The sequence below is a fragment of the Periplaneta americana genome, chromosome 8, assembly GCF_040183065.1.
Source record: "Periplaneta americana isolate PAMFEO1 chromosome 8, P.americana_PAMFEO1_priV1, whole genome shotgun sequence".
Lineage (NCBI taxonomy): Eukaryota > Metazoa > Arthropoda > Insecta > Blattodea > Blattidae > Periplaneta > Periplaneta americana.
The window spans coordinates 23635566-23648914 of NC_091124.1; the positions used below are offsets into that span (position 1 = coordinate 23635566).

A 13349-nucleotide genomic window follows, 5' to 3' on the forward strand; every position below is an offset into this window, starting at 1 on the left:
TTTATTATAATCCATATTTCTTAGAAAATAATATGCAAGATAGAGAAAATATGCGACTAGGAAAGTGCGTCGATATTATCTAAAGGAAGTGTTTGGCAGTCAAATTTTTACATTCTGTGTATTCAGAATATTTTATACAACATTTATTTTGTGCATATATTCTGTCTGTATTAATCCATATTCATATTGGAAGGTGAAACTAATAACAATAAATGTCTAGCACATTGTTTAATTAACCTTTTATTCTAATAAGCTATAATGTGATTGTAACTTACGTCACGGAACAATTCAACCGTGTCCAAATAATACGGTTTATCCCTGAAATATTTTTCCAATACTTGATATACTGCACACTGAACAAACACTGCATCATTTGCAGCAGCCACTCCGATGTTGTTAACATGGTGCCAACATGGTCGACTTCTCCTCAGTATAGAACCATCCATTAGATCGTCTAAGATAAGGAAACTTGCTTCCAGCTGTAAATAAATACCACGTATAACAAAAGAGTTACAGACGTGGTCTATGGGTAAAGCGCTCTCCTCTAGATCCAAGGGTTGCAAACCTTAAAAACCATGGAAATTCCTCTGATCACACCGTTCTGCATTTCAGAACTTATTTTCTGTTGTTTTCAATCTGATAGGCGATTCTAAACGGATATTTTGTGCTGAATTCGAAAATATCTCCATTTTTTCCCCATCACGTCAGGTTTTCAGACAATTCATGAATAACTAGAAATGAAATTATAGTTTTGTGAAACGTCATAAAAATTATTTTCAACAAGAATTTTGTGAGAAAAACTAGGCCACAATTTGCTATTTGTCACTAATTAATCATTAATTAATATTAATGAATAATTATAAGCACTTTCATAACCTTACCTCAATATTGCACTTCAAATTTTCTCCTCTTTGACCTCCTCGCATGTTGTTCAGAACAGTCCCTTTTTAACATCCAGCAATAGTCCGCAATGTTTCCATTATGAAGCAAAACACGTTTAAGACTTTTCTGAGAAGAATCTATGAAGAACCTCCACTATTTGAAATTATAGCTTATGTTATAAAATTTTAAGACGGCAAGGATGTCTTGGAAATACACTAAATTTTCTTCTTCAGCAAAAAAAGAGACAAGTTCCTTCTGCCGATGCCAGTGCCATGAAAAATATGTACCTTCAGCCAATACTTTCTTTTCTTTTAACCTAGAACCTAACAGTTCTGCTGATTCTTTAGGCAAATTTAAATCCCTCAATAAATCATTAAGCTCACTTTGATTAAAACATCTATCATCACTATCATCTATCATCACTGGTTCATAAGTATGATCCACTGGAGATTCAGTTTCAGTGCTACTGAATGCAGATGGCATCTGATTCAGGGGGTAGCGGAACGGGAATATAAGGACCATGAGGTAGCCTATGGGCAGAATGGCAGAGGGAATGTTAGGATATAGAATATCTCTCTTGTTTTTAGCAGTATATCCAGCTACCTTAACTGCATAAAAATAACAATTGTCTCCATGATTTGTAAGTTTCCTTCAAATCTTAGGGATACCAAAGGGCAATGACTTCCTTTTTTCATTTTTCCAACTCCTAAACTCTTCAACACAACTACGACATACTTTATGGGGGCACCAGGATTTGCCCTGGTCTCCTAACTTAATGCCAAAATATTGAAAGTAAGTATTCTTGACAAAAGTTGTTATATTCTGTCTCTGTTTTACTAACGTATATGGCCCACATATATAGCAAAACAAATTTGGATCATTTACACAACCACGTTTCGACATTTCAATGAAACAACACTATTCTGTTGCACTCTCGCAGAGAACTCACACACTTCACTTTTACACGACAACCAACAACACAAAATTGAACCTCTAATTTTAAAACAACTTTTAAAAGGGGATAGGTTTATTATCTCAGTAAGAAAATCTGTAGCCTCATAAGCTGGATTGCACTTCCATAAATAAATATATATACAGGGACCCTATGTTATTTCTCTAATTCATTGTTAGTTTTAATAGCAATCTCTAAGAGTAAATATTTCCTTCATAATTTTTTATGACCTGAGACACTAAACATTTCAACTTCCTGTTTATAGATAACATTGGGTGCAGACAGATAAAAATCTCCAAGAATAAACAACGTATGTCTTAACCTCGGTTCATTTTAAGGGAAAGGGTACAATTTTGTACATCCCCTAAGGGCGGATACAGTCAGTAGATTTTAATAAATATCAAATACAAACATAATAAAATATATTATGATACATTTTAAGTAATAAAGTTTAAATTATAAGGTGTCGTGTCTTTTTAACAAACGACAAGCACACTGTAATATTACTATATTACGAAAAATATTGAATATATAAAATTTTGAATTGTAAAAAATTCTGACGTGGTACGCGAAAACGGATTTCATTTTTGCAATCAGTGTGAAATTGTGAATCAGAAACGCTCATTTATTTCAAAACAACAAAATCCACGCAGAACGGTGTCACCGATGGTAGTTTTTTCCCTCTGAACACTGTCTAAAAACCAACAGAATTAGTGAAAGTTACACCAACGGATTTATATTGTTTAAATATACAATTTTCGCACCCTACTAATACGCTAAACGGTTAACGCTATGTTGACGTCATTGATGAAAGAGCCAATTAGAGCTATTTACCTCAGGTTATTTGAATAGGGGACTCACTATCCTCACACGGATAACGTGGAAGTGAACGAAGTTCACCGTAGGCCTACTGTAAGTCGGTGTTAAAAATGGCATCTCGTTTGAGATATAGGGGAGAGTCGGGTAGTATCGGACATCGGGTAATATCGGAAAGTGAGTTTCTTTCATCTACCACACGATGATAGTACCTGATTGACATGGTTACGTTTCTGTGATGTCGCATAGAGAAACGTAACCATGTCATTCAGGTACTACCATATGGTGGTAAATGAAAGAAACGCACTGTCCAATACTACCCGATGTCCGAAACTACACGACTCTCCCCTTCCACTGTGGATGATATTCATGTAGTACTTAGAATAGCTCAAGATGGATAAATTATTCATAACGACGTACAAGAAGACGCAGGAAAGAATTTTTGTTGAGATTCCAACTGACAAAAGGTTGAGTCATGAGTACTCCGCCAAGCAAAAGCTCTCCTTTGTTTAACTCGCCGTAACTCGGAAACCAGTAAAGATTTTGAGTGGTGACCACTTTTAAAATTAATTTCCATTCTTTCTCAACAATTATTTGGCTTTGATTTTCCATCTAAAGTGAAAAATTAAAGGCAGCTTGCCGCTTACCAATTTTGGAAGGTGCAAATGTCTATTCTAAACAGATCACATCGAAGTTAGTATTTTTTTCTCAGGTTTCAAAAAAATATTTTCATTTCGAATTTTTTTCTATGCTTTCCTAAGACTTTGAGCTATCGACTAAAAAAAATACAGCGCGATTGATTGACTATCATAGGAGCTGCTACATGATAAATGTTTAACGCAGCGAGTAATAGTGTGTAATAGAACCTTGCGTTAAAGGAATACGTGCACCGATCCCTTATGATTCTTTCCTAAGTTTTACGAACGTGAACGTACATCACCAAATACGTCACTACTGACGCGAACATAGCGTTATCCGTTTAGCGGGGGACCAGGGTGCGATAACTCTCTTGATTGTTTCAAATAATTCACATAGTCTATATTTTCTTTTCTTATGAAGCGACATTTCGAAATTAGAACCAGCTAAATCATTTTCTCGCAACAGAAAACGGTACATTCACTCGATTTCATCATAATCCTTAGACCCATTTCCAAAATAAAATATACAAATAAGCAAGGATATATTGCTCCTTTAATAGTGTACGTGTAGGCTTTACTTACCATTTCCATACATACCGCCATTACTATCGACAGTCTAATGTTCTCTGGTGTCAGATCTTGTTGGGAAGCTAGGATTTTGTATGTTCTCATGAATGCTATTCCTCGTTTAATTGTTCCTCCAGGGACATGGTATCTGATCACCTGAAAGATTTTAATTGTCAATAATAATAATAATAATAATAATAATAATAATAATAATAATAATAATAATAATAATAATGGCATGAGTTGCAACTGCTTGAATTCTTTAAACGAAAGAATTCCATCTTAATACCGAGAGCGCCAATAAAATATAGAGGATTTTATTTGGTTAACATTGAGAAGCTATTAGTCGTTTGTTCATGGTGGGTATTGTTGGAGAACAGAATGGAAGCTTGGGAGTATTAAGTTAAAATGGTTTTAACAGTCTTGCAGATAATATAGATTGTTCTATTCTATGCTAAATCAGGCCATGAAGACTACGACATAGACCGCGATAAGGATTACGACAAGGACGAAGGAAAGAACACGATAAGGACAAAGACAAGAACCAAGATTACGATAAGGACCAAGACCACGATAAGGACTAAGACTACATTAAGGACCAAGACTATACATAACGATAAGGCCTATGACAAAGAGAACAAGTATCATGATAAGGGAGATTACAAAGGCAAGAACCCTTATAAAGTCCATGACAAGGACAAGAAATACAATAAGGATAAGACATGGACCACGATAAGAAGCACGATATGGACTAGGATGATAACAAGGACCAGGTGAAAGACCACGAACTCATATTAAGGACCACAGCAAAGGTCCATGTTATGGACCACGACGAAGATAATGACAAAGATCACGATATGAACCACGACAAACACTACGATAAGGGTCACGATAAAGAGTACGACTCAGATCACAACAATGACCATGATAAGGGTCAAAACAGGGACCGGGACCTTAGACAACGACAATAACTACGATAAGGATCACGACAAAGACCAGAACTACGATAAGGACTGTGAGAAAACAAAGATCAGGATAATGACCATGACAAAGACAAAAACCATTAGAAGAACCACTACAAGGACGAGGAGACAGATAAGGTAAACAAATATCATAATATACAAACCAGGTATCACGACAGGTATCGAGTTAAGGATCACGAGAAGCACCAAGGACCATAACAACAAGGACCAGGATAAGAACCTGGACAAAAATCACGAAAATCACAATAAGGAACATGACAAAGACCACGGTAAGGGTCATGACAAAGACAACAAGAACCACTATATCGACCATGACAAGGACAATGACAATGACCACGATTAGGATCACGAAAAGCAGGGCGACAAGAATCACAAAAAGTACCATGACATGGACTACGATAAGAACTACAACATGGGCCACGATAAGGATTACAAGGGCTGTAATAATGATAACGATAAGGACAGATGTCACGTTAGGGACCATAAGAAGGACAACAAATACCACAATAAGGCACATGACAAATAAATGAGAACTATAAGGACCATTAAATGACAATAAGGCATCAAGGATCACGACACGATGAGCACTACGACAAGGATCACGATAAGGTCCACGACATGGTCGACGAAAGAACAACGATAAGGATTATAAGGACCACAACAAAGACAGTAAGGACATGATAAGGATCACAAGGACAAAACGAAGACATCGGCTGGAACCATAATAAGGATCAAGACATTAGCCACGACAAGCGGGCACAATAAGAAACACGATAAGGGCTGTTAAAATATGTAGCAAAGTCACACATTTTTAATATATTGTGGGACCCGTCTGGAACAGTCTAGTCGTTGCCGGTTGCCTCGGGAGTCTACGCGCGCGTCCGGCAGAGAGGGAGGCGCGGGAAGTTAAACTCGGGCTTCGGCAGGCGCTGAAGCGCGGCGAGGGGCTAGAAAAAAGAAGGCTACGGGACAGCGCGGCGGAGAGAGCAGAGGAAACTTCTGGAAGTAGAATATTGTGGAAACCCGGAGGCTTCGCGACGCAGAACAATCGAGAACGTGTGATTTAATAAATAAAAGCGCTAGCCTTCGAGTCAGTCAGTTGAATCAGTAGCGAGAGAGTAAGCCAGCTTAGGCAGCGAGCGAGGTGGATCTGAGTTCGAGCAAGTCAGTTAGTTAGTTTGTCAGCTGTGAGAGAGCTAACTGGTCTTCAAGCAAGGTGAACCTGAGTTCGATGTGCAGTGAACTTGAGTAGGTCCGCAACTGTGGCAGCGCCCAGGCGAGTGCGGCGTATCCGGAAGTCTTGGGTTCGAAGTGCAGTGAACTGTATCTGGAAGGCTTTGGTTCGAAGTGCAGTGAACTGTATCTGGAAGGCTTGGGGTTCGATGTACAGTGAAATTTGAACTGAAAACTAACAGTTTTGTTTTGTACGTAGTGCTTTGTGAGCATTAGTTGAAATTATGGTACATTGTTGTTCTTCTCAATAATACACGTGAATTGTCATACACGTGAATTGTCATTGTCTTTCGATGGAGTGCAATAACGACTACTGTGTTGCCGTGTCGACTGGAATACCCATTGTTGACGGGTGTGTGATTACAGTTAGAAATAAAAACCACATTATTGTTGAATAAAAGTTACAATATTGCATAATTAACGTATTCATTAATTTTTTATAAATTAAATATCATTTATACTCTTCACTGTTTTGCGTTCAATGTATTGTTTATTGAATTCAATTTATCACGAATAGTCTGGTCCAGATATTCATCTTCTGTATCAGCGACACATTTAGGGATTGTCTTTAGAACAGTACGAAATTGTGTTTGGAAAAAGGATGGGCACAGCGTTTTAAGATAGTTAAGTATTATTCTTTTAAATTATTTCATTTCTTCTTTAACCGGAGCAATAAGAATGTGTGTTTGGAAAAGAGATGGGCACAGCGTTTTCAGATAGCTTAAGTATTATTCTCGGAAATTCTTTCATTTCTCCTTTAGCCATAAAAAGAATGTGTGTTTGGTAAAAGAGTAGACCCAGCTAGTTTTAGCTTTAGTATTATTCTAGGATATTCTTGAAGTTCTCCTTTGTCCATAATCTTCTTGTCTACTCTTACAACGTACGATTACGAAATGTTTCATCCAAACAACTGGATTTTTTAATTTTGAAAAATCTGCCGAAATATGTCGGAGCCAGAGTTTACATCCGCTTTCATCTTTTGGCAATGCACATGTTGATTCATGTTCTGAATCATAATTAGACCAACATATAAAATACACTATAACGTTTAGGCATATTTACCAGACCTAGAAGGAGAGAAAATAGTAATATGCGTTACAAGAGCGGTATGTTGAAGTTTCCATGTTCGAGGAAAAGTTTGAAAAAGCGAAACGTAGTTGAGCTTTTTTAATTTCCGAGAATTGAAAGAAAACATACCACTCGTGTATCGTACATTATTTTGTGCGAAGATCGTTTATTACATACCTGAAAGAGGAATTTCTAATTAGTTGCAATGAAATCTCCATCTTGGTTTCTGTTCAATGACGGCAATTTTGGAAAACAAAAATATCTATCTTCAACATTGTTGCTTTAAAATGTTTTCTGTGTTTACTATACTCCAGAAGGCCTGTATTTTTCCCCCCAGGTCTATAAATGCGAACTTAAAACAAACGGCTTCCTTAATGTTACATGCATCACGAAATGCAGTAACTTTAGTGGAGTTGTAGAGTTTACTTAATTTTTGCAAATATTTAAAAACAATAATTAACAGTGCAATTTAGGTGAAATTGCAGTGGTAAGTTTCGAATTTATAATTATTACTATATTGAACGTCTCTAAAAATAATATGTTAATAGCCTAAAGCAGTAAAATGAATATGTTACTTAAGCGGTAAGAAGAGGGAAATTGTTACGTGTGTTCGGTTGGGAATACTGAATGTGGAATTTTAGACTTACCGCGGGTTGATTTTGTGCGGAAACCAAGCAAATACGCACGATCTCGCACAAAATATATTACTGCCAATATATATCTTCGCGGCAAGAAGAATGGGGCCTACAATTTATAAGTTCCAGATACATAATACTAGACATACTTGTCTCGTCAAAGGTGCTGTTCACCAGATAACACATAATTATTCCATTTAAATTTGCTTTATTTTGTTTAAGAGTCTGAAATATGTTATAAAATGGAGGAGAGGGTTGACATTACATCAAAGCCTCTGAAGAGACCTATAATAACACAATTGATAGATAAAAAATCAATTGATGCGAATATGAATAGGAAAACGTATTATGCCGATCTGGTACTATCAGTTTCAGTGGCGTAGATCATTACGGCACGGGTCTAAAAACGAATGAATAGTACTTTACTACGAGCGTATTCCGAATCTCGGCGCTGAGCAATCTGATGCCATCACGGTATGTCGAATTTCATCGATGACGTCACGATCCTCTACTGCTTTCGCACCGGTTCCATCAGCTTGCAGAGATGGTGGCAGTATCCATCAGCCGCCATCAGCGAATCTGATTGGTTCTTGTATAAGGCGGAAATTAGCAGACGAATGACATCGTTCGCTATTGTGTCATGTCTCTGTGTTATGCTGTATTGTTTGTAATGAGCATAACGTAAAAAAAGGTTTGTTAATGGCTTATGTCAACATGTCAACGGACCAGTTATTATTGCTGCTTCAATAAATAGTTTATGCTCTCCTTTCTTTGAACGGGATGACAGTATGAAAATTTCGCTAAGTCTTACTAGCGTAGCACATACAACAACTTGTACAGCCGCCATGATAACCATTGAACCTTCTAGCAGTTTTGTTCCTATTTCGCTGCAGCGTGACGTCATTGATGTCCACCGGTCCGGTGAGATTCGAAATACGCTGTTTGTATCATAATGTCTGACAGACGACGTAAACATTGCCGGTAGAGGAAAGGAGGAGGATAATTGCTATTCAACCAATGGGAGAGGTCACAGTCCAGTTTTATGTTTCAGTTGGACGGAGGTAGAACGCTTCAGACCACCCAATTTCAATTTTAAAACAATTTTGAATGTCCGATAAGGAGTAACCTTGATAATATAATTTATTTTTAAGAGGCCGTCAATGTTTATCTAATACATTTGTAACTAAATTACAGAAATGTTATTTTTACATATTTACTGATAAACGTTTTCGTCTCAAAGGAGCCATCTTCAGATGAATTACATGAAACCTACTGAATACATCAGTGTATGGGACCGATGCCCATCCAGCATTATGATGCACTTGGGGAGGTACGATAGTTAGCGAAAATCCGGTTTCGCAAACCAGCTAAAACGGCTGGGGGATCATCTTGCTAACCATACGATACCTCCATTCTGGTTGGATGATCGTGCACCTCTGCTTCGGCATGTGGACGTGAGGCCAGCAGCCGGCTGGTCGGTCTCGGCCCTGCAAAGGGCTGTAGCGCCATGGATTTACTTTTACTTTACTGAATAGATATGTAATAAGTAGAGCGGTGCAGACGGAGCACATGACAGACAGAATGGCATCATAGCAAGGGTTCCAACGTCACTCGGCGTGTTCCCTGTGTACAAGCGACGGTCATGTACACGATGTGTTGACGTACAGACGACACAATAGAAATGACACAGTTTCTAACGTTTCTACAATTAATTTCCTACAGATACTTTAGTAAGATTTCAAAATTACAAAACTATTTAACCATTTCATCCTAAACAAATAATATACTGTATACATGTATGATTTCATACAGAACGCAAACAAAATCACTGTTTATTTGTAACGGTTCATGATATTCCATTCGCAAAATCACTTGAAAATTTGTTTTTTGTTTTTCCTTTTCTTTACAATGAGTGTGATTTATTAATGCACATGTGATACGTTATCAGATTTCTTCCAAATATTGTTACAATGCATAACAAATGACATTTGTACGTTATTAACAGAAAACGATTTTCGTCTATCTGATAGCATGGCCTTATATGTGGAGAAGCTTCTTTCTACGTCTGTTGAGACAAATGGGGCATACGTAAAATCCTGTAAAACATTTTTTTCAACTTCTGTTAGTTCTTCATAGGAATCCTTATCTCCAGAAATACTGTTACTAATCTTTCAGAGTTTATAATATCCACCATTTTTTTCAACTTATTTGTTATTTTCGCAGATATTATTTTACCAATTTTATCGTCTACTTGAGTCACTTTCTTCCAGATATTTCGCAGTAGGGAAATCTGATCAACCAGTTTTGTACCAGACTTTTCTAAAGCTGTTATACAATCAGGAATAAACCCATAATTCGATTCAATGTATTCCAATTTGTTTTATGCTTGAATCAATTAACAAAAATATCATCATATTCGGAATTAAGTCTCTTAAACTTTGCCGAACGAATTTGCTCCCCCTTAGGCATCGTAACACTAGAACCGAACTGTTCTTATGTTTCTTCAGTACTGACGTTTGCTTTACTACGCTGTACCTACTGCTTGGAGTCAGACCTCTGCAGGTACACAAGGTGAATTTACAACCCTTGCCCTGTTGCCGGTGTGTCGAACAACTGCTCCCTTTGCACTGCCCTAGTAATAAGTAAACAAACAAGTGTGCATATAATACATCAGAGCATGTGCTTTGCTAGAACTATAGGATGTGTATAAGTCCAACATTAAAACAAATTAAATACAAATAAGACAATTGACTAAAATTAATAATAACATGAATGTACACTACGTAATACAAATTGAATGTAAGCAAGACAGATGTAATTCATTTCTTTTGAATTACTTTGCGTGTCTAGTGATATGTGAACAATTTCGTGAGTTCGTGAATGACATTCACAATTATCATAAAAGACTCAACTACATGTGGCGAGTAAAAGATTGTACAAGTTAAAACTTGACATACTAAGAGAAGGTGATGTATTTGTAAGTTTATCAGTAAAAATGTAAAACTAGCATTTGTGTAATCTAGTCGCAATATTGTATTAGATAAGCATTGACGGCCTCTTAAAAATAAATTATATTACCCAACTTCAAGATAAGCGTGAGATGTGACCCCTGCCATTGGTTCAATAGCAATTATTATTCTCCCTTTCTCTGTTGGCAAAGTTTACGTCGCCTGACAGACATAATGGAATGCAGTACTGTTCAAGGTTCGACTATCCCAGAATCTTAATTTTTTAAATGACAAATTTCCCTATAATAATTATGTCTCGCAAAGCTATATTTATGTGGCGACGTCTCTTACATTATACCCGAACTCTAGTAAATAAGAAACCCCTCTCCCCACCCAAGCAATAAAACGGTCTGTCTAGACATTACTATTCAATATGACTGACACGCAACAACTCCGTAACAAATCATTGGGGCCAAAGTGTTTGGAGTCTTGTTCCGTAATCCATGCCGCGCAGAATGGAGGCAGTTGTTGATGCAGGTGGTTTGTGGATGAGAAACTAGTCTGTACCACAGGTCTTTTTTGTTTATATTTATTTATATTTGATGTGCTTCCGCTTTTTAGGAAGTGAAACAGCTATTTTTTATGCAGACGATGTCTCGCCTGTTAATAGCCCACAGGTGATGGGCAGTAATATTTTTACAAGACAGCAAAACGAAGTTTACTAAAAATGCAATTTAATATTTAAAATAAATCAATTAAAAAGTAAAATAAAAATAATAATTTTACTCTACTGGGAGGCGAATTCACGACCTATAGTATGGAGAGAAGTAATGTTACACCTACGCCACACACCTAGTAATACTGGCAGTATTGTTGACTGACGACTTTAAATAAATGAACATTACAGCAATGTCTTAAACTGCAGCGCGTTTACACTCGTGAACCGCGCGGTAGAACTTTGCAGTTCTAACGACCAAGAGTCGACCAATTCATTCTGTCGCGAAGTGTACCTTGCTTCATGTGAGGTAAAGTTTGAAAGCATGTTGATTAAGAAGGTGAATTTTAATCACACCTGTGTCAGCTATGCAATAAAAAGGACGTATTCATTCATGGACAAAATATCAATGCATGCTCCTCTAATTCCAAAGTACTGCCTTGTTGAAGTTGGAGTGAAATGTGTATTACCGCAATGTGTAAGTGGTTTACATAGTATTAATTTATTTTTAAACGTAATTATTTAGTAAGAAACAGTTTTTTATTTTAAAATGTGTACGTTTTGTCTTCCAGTTTTGTCCCTTTTTCACACAGGAAACTATAAAAAGTTCCGTTTTGTTGTTTTAAAAATCTGGTCACATTAGTATATGGGTAGTAAATCCATGCACGGAATGTATGCGGAGACTAAGAGAAAGACGGAAAATAGGCAAGATTGGAGAATGCTGGGTTTGCAATGACAGACCTGCCCATGGGCAGAAAACTGTGAATGAATGAATGAATGAATGAATAGCAAACGTAAAGTCTAAGAACACCAGGAAAGATTACTGTACTACGGTACATTCTTGAAACGTAAACTCACTTTTTCCAACCAATCACCAGCTTCAAGACTGTCTTGATAATGTTCTCTTGTTGCAAGATTTCGCATAACATCTTCAAAAACAATCCTGAACTCTTTTCTTTCATTTTCCGCCTGTCGTGGACCTTCGGAAATTCCTTCTGTTGATAGCGCACTGAAATATATAAAGAATAGTTGAGGGGGTGCTATGCAAATTCTGCTAAATACATGATTTTATATTTTTGAGAAAAACGAGAAAATTATGTATTTCAGTAACCATGAGTAGTGCGACCCTTTTTAATATAACTGTTTTATAAATTCTAACTTTCAGATTTTTTGACAGCAGACTGGATGACAAAAGCTTCTCAACCGAATAATAACAGGCATTTCCCATATTTATTCTGTGTTTAATTTCGTCCCGAGTATCTTTTATATTTGTTACTGTTGCTACACCTTTAAAAACAGCTTAAAAGATAACCTTATTAATATTTCACTCCAATCGTACTGATTTAAACTATCACTGACTACATTGTTACTTCTTTCTTTAGACATCATCCTGATAATGCTGTATTTTCAAAATTGTCTCATAATAATCTCTTTCTATTATCTAATATTATTTGAAATATATTAACATTCTATGTATTTTAGCTTAATTCTGCTACACAATTTATCTCAGTGTTTAATTAATAGTTCATGATATTTTGTTGTTTAATTCGTAAATAACTCTTGTATTTTTTTTCAGTAGGTTATTTTACGACGCTTTATCAACAGCTTAGGTTATTTAGCGTCTGAATGAGATGAAGGTGATAATGCCGGTGAAATGAGTCCGGGGTCCAGCACCGAAAGTTACCCAGCATTTGCTCATATTGGGTTGAGGGAAAACCCCGGAAAAAACCTCAACCAGGTAACTTGCCCCGACCGGGAATCGAACCCGGGCCACCTGGTTTCGCGGCCAGACGTGCTAACCGTTACTCCACAGGTGTGGACTAACTCTTGTATACATGTAACTCTCATCTAAATCAAATTGTTGAATTCTTTTAAGTTCATGCATATGTATATACACTTTTTGCTGGTTGAG

At 36.8% G+C, this 13349-nt stretch overlaps 1 long non-coding RNA gene across 1 annotated transcript; it reads right to left on the bottom strand.

Annotated features, from left to right (window-relative positions):
• Positions 1–281: 281 nt before the first annotated feature.
• On the bottom strand, positions 282–12442 carry LOC138704283 (uncharacterized). Its single transcript, XR_011333298.1, has 3 exons — positions 12296–12442; positions 3871–4011; positions 282–479 (listed from the first exon to the last, which is right to left on the bottom strand). It is a non-coding gene; the product is annotated as an uncharacterized lncRNA (long non-coding RNA).
• Between the last annotated feature and the right edge of the window lie 907 nt (positions 12443–13349).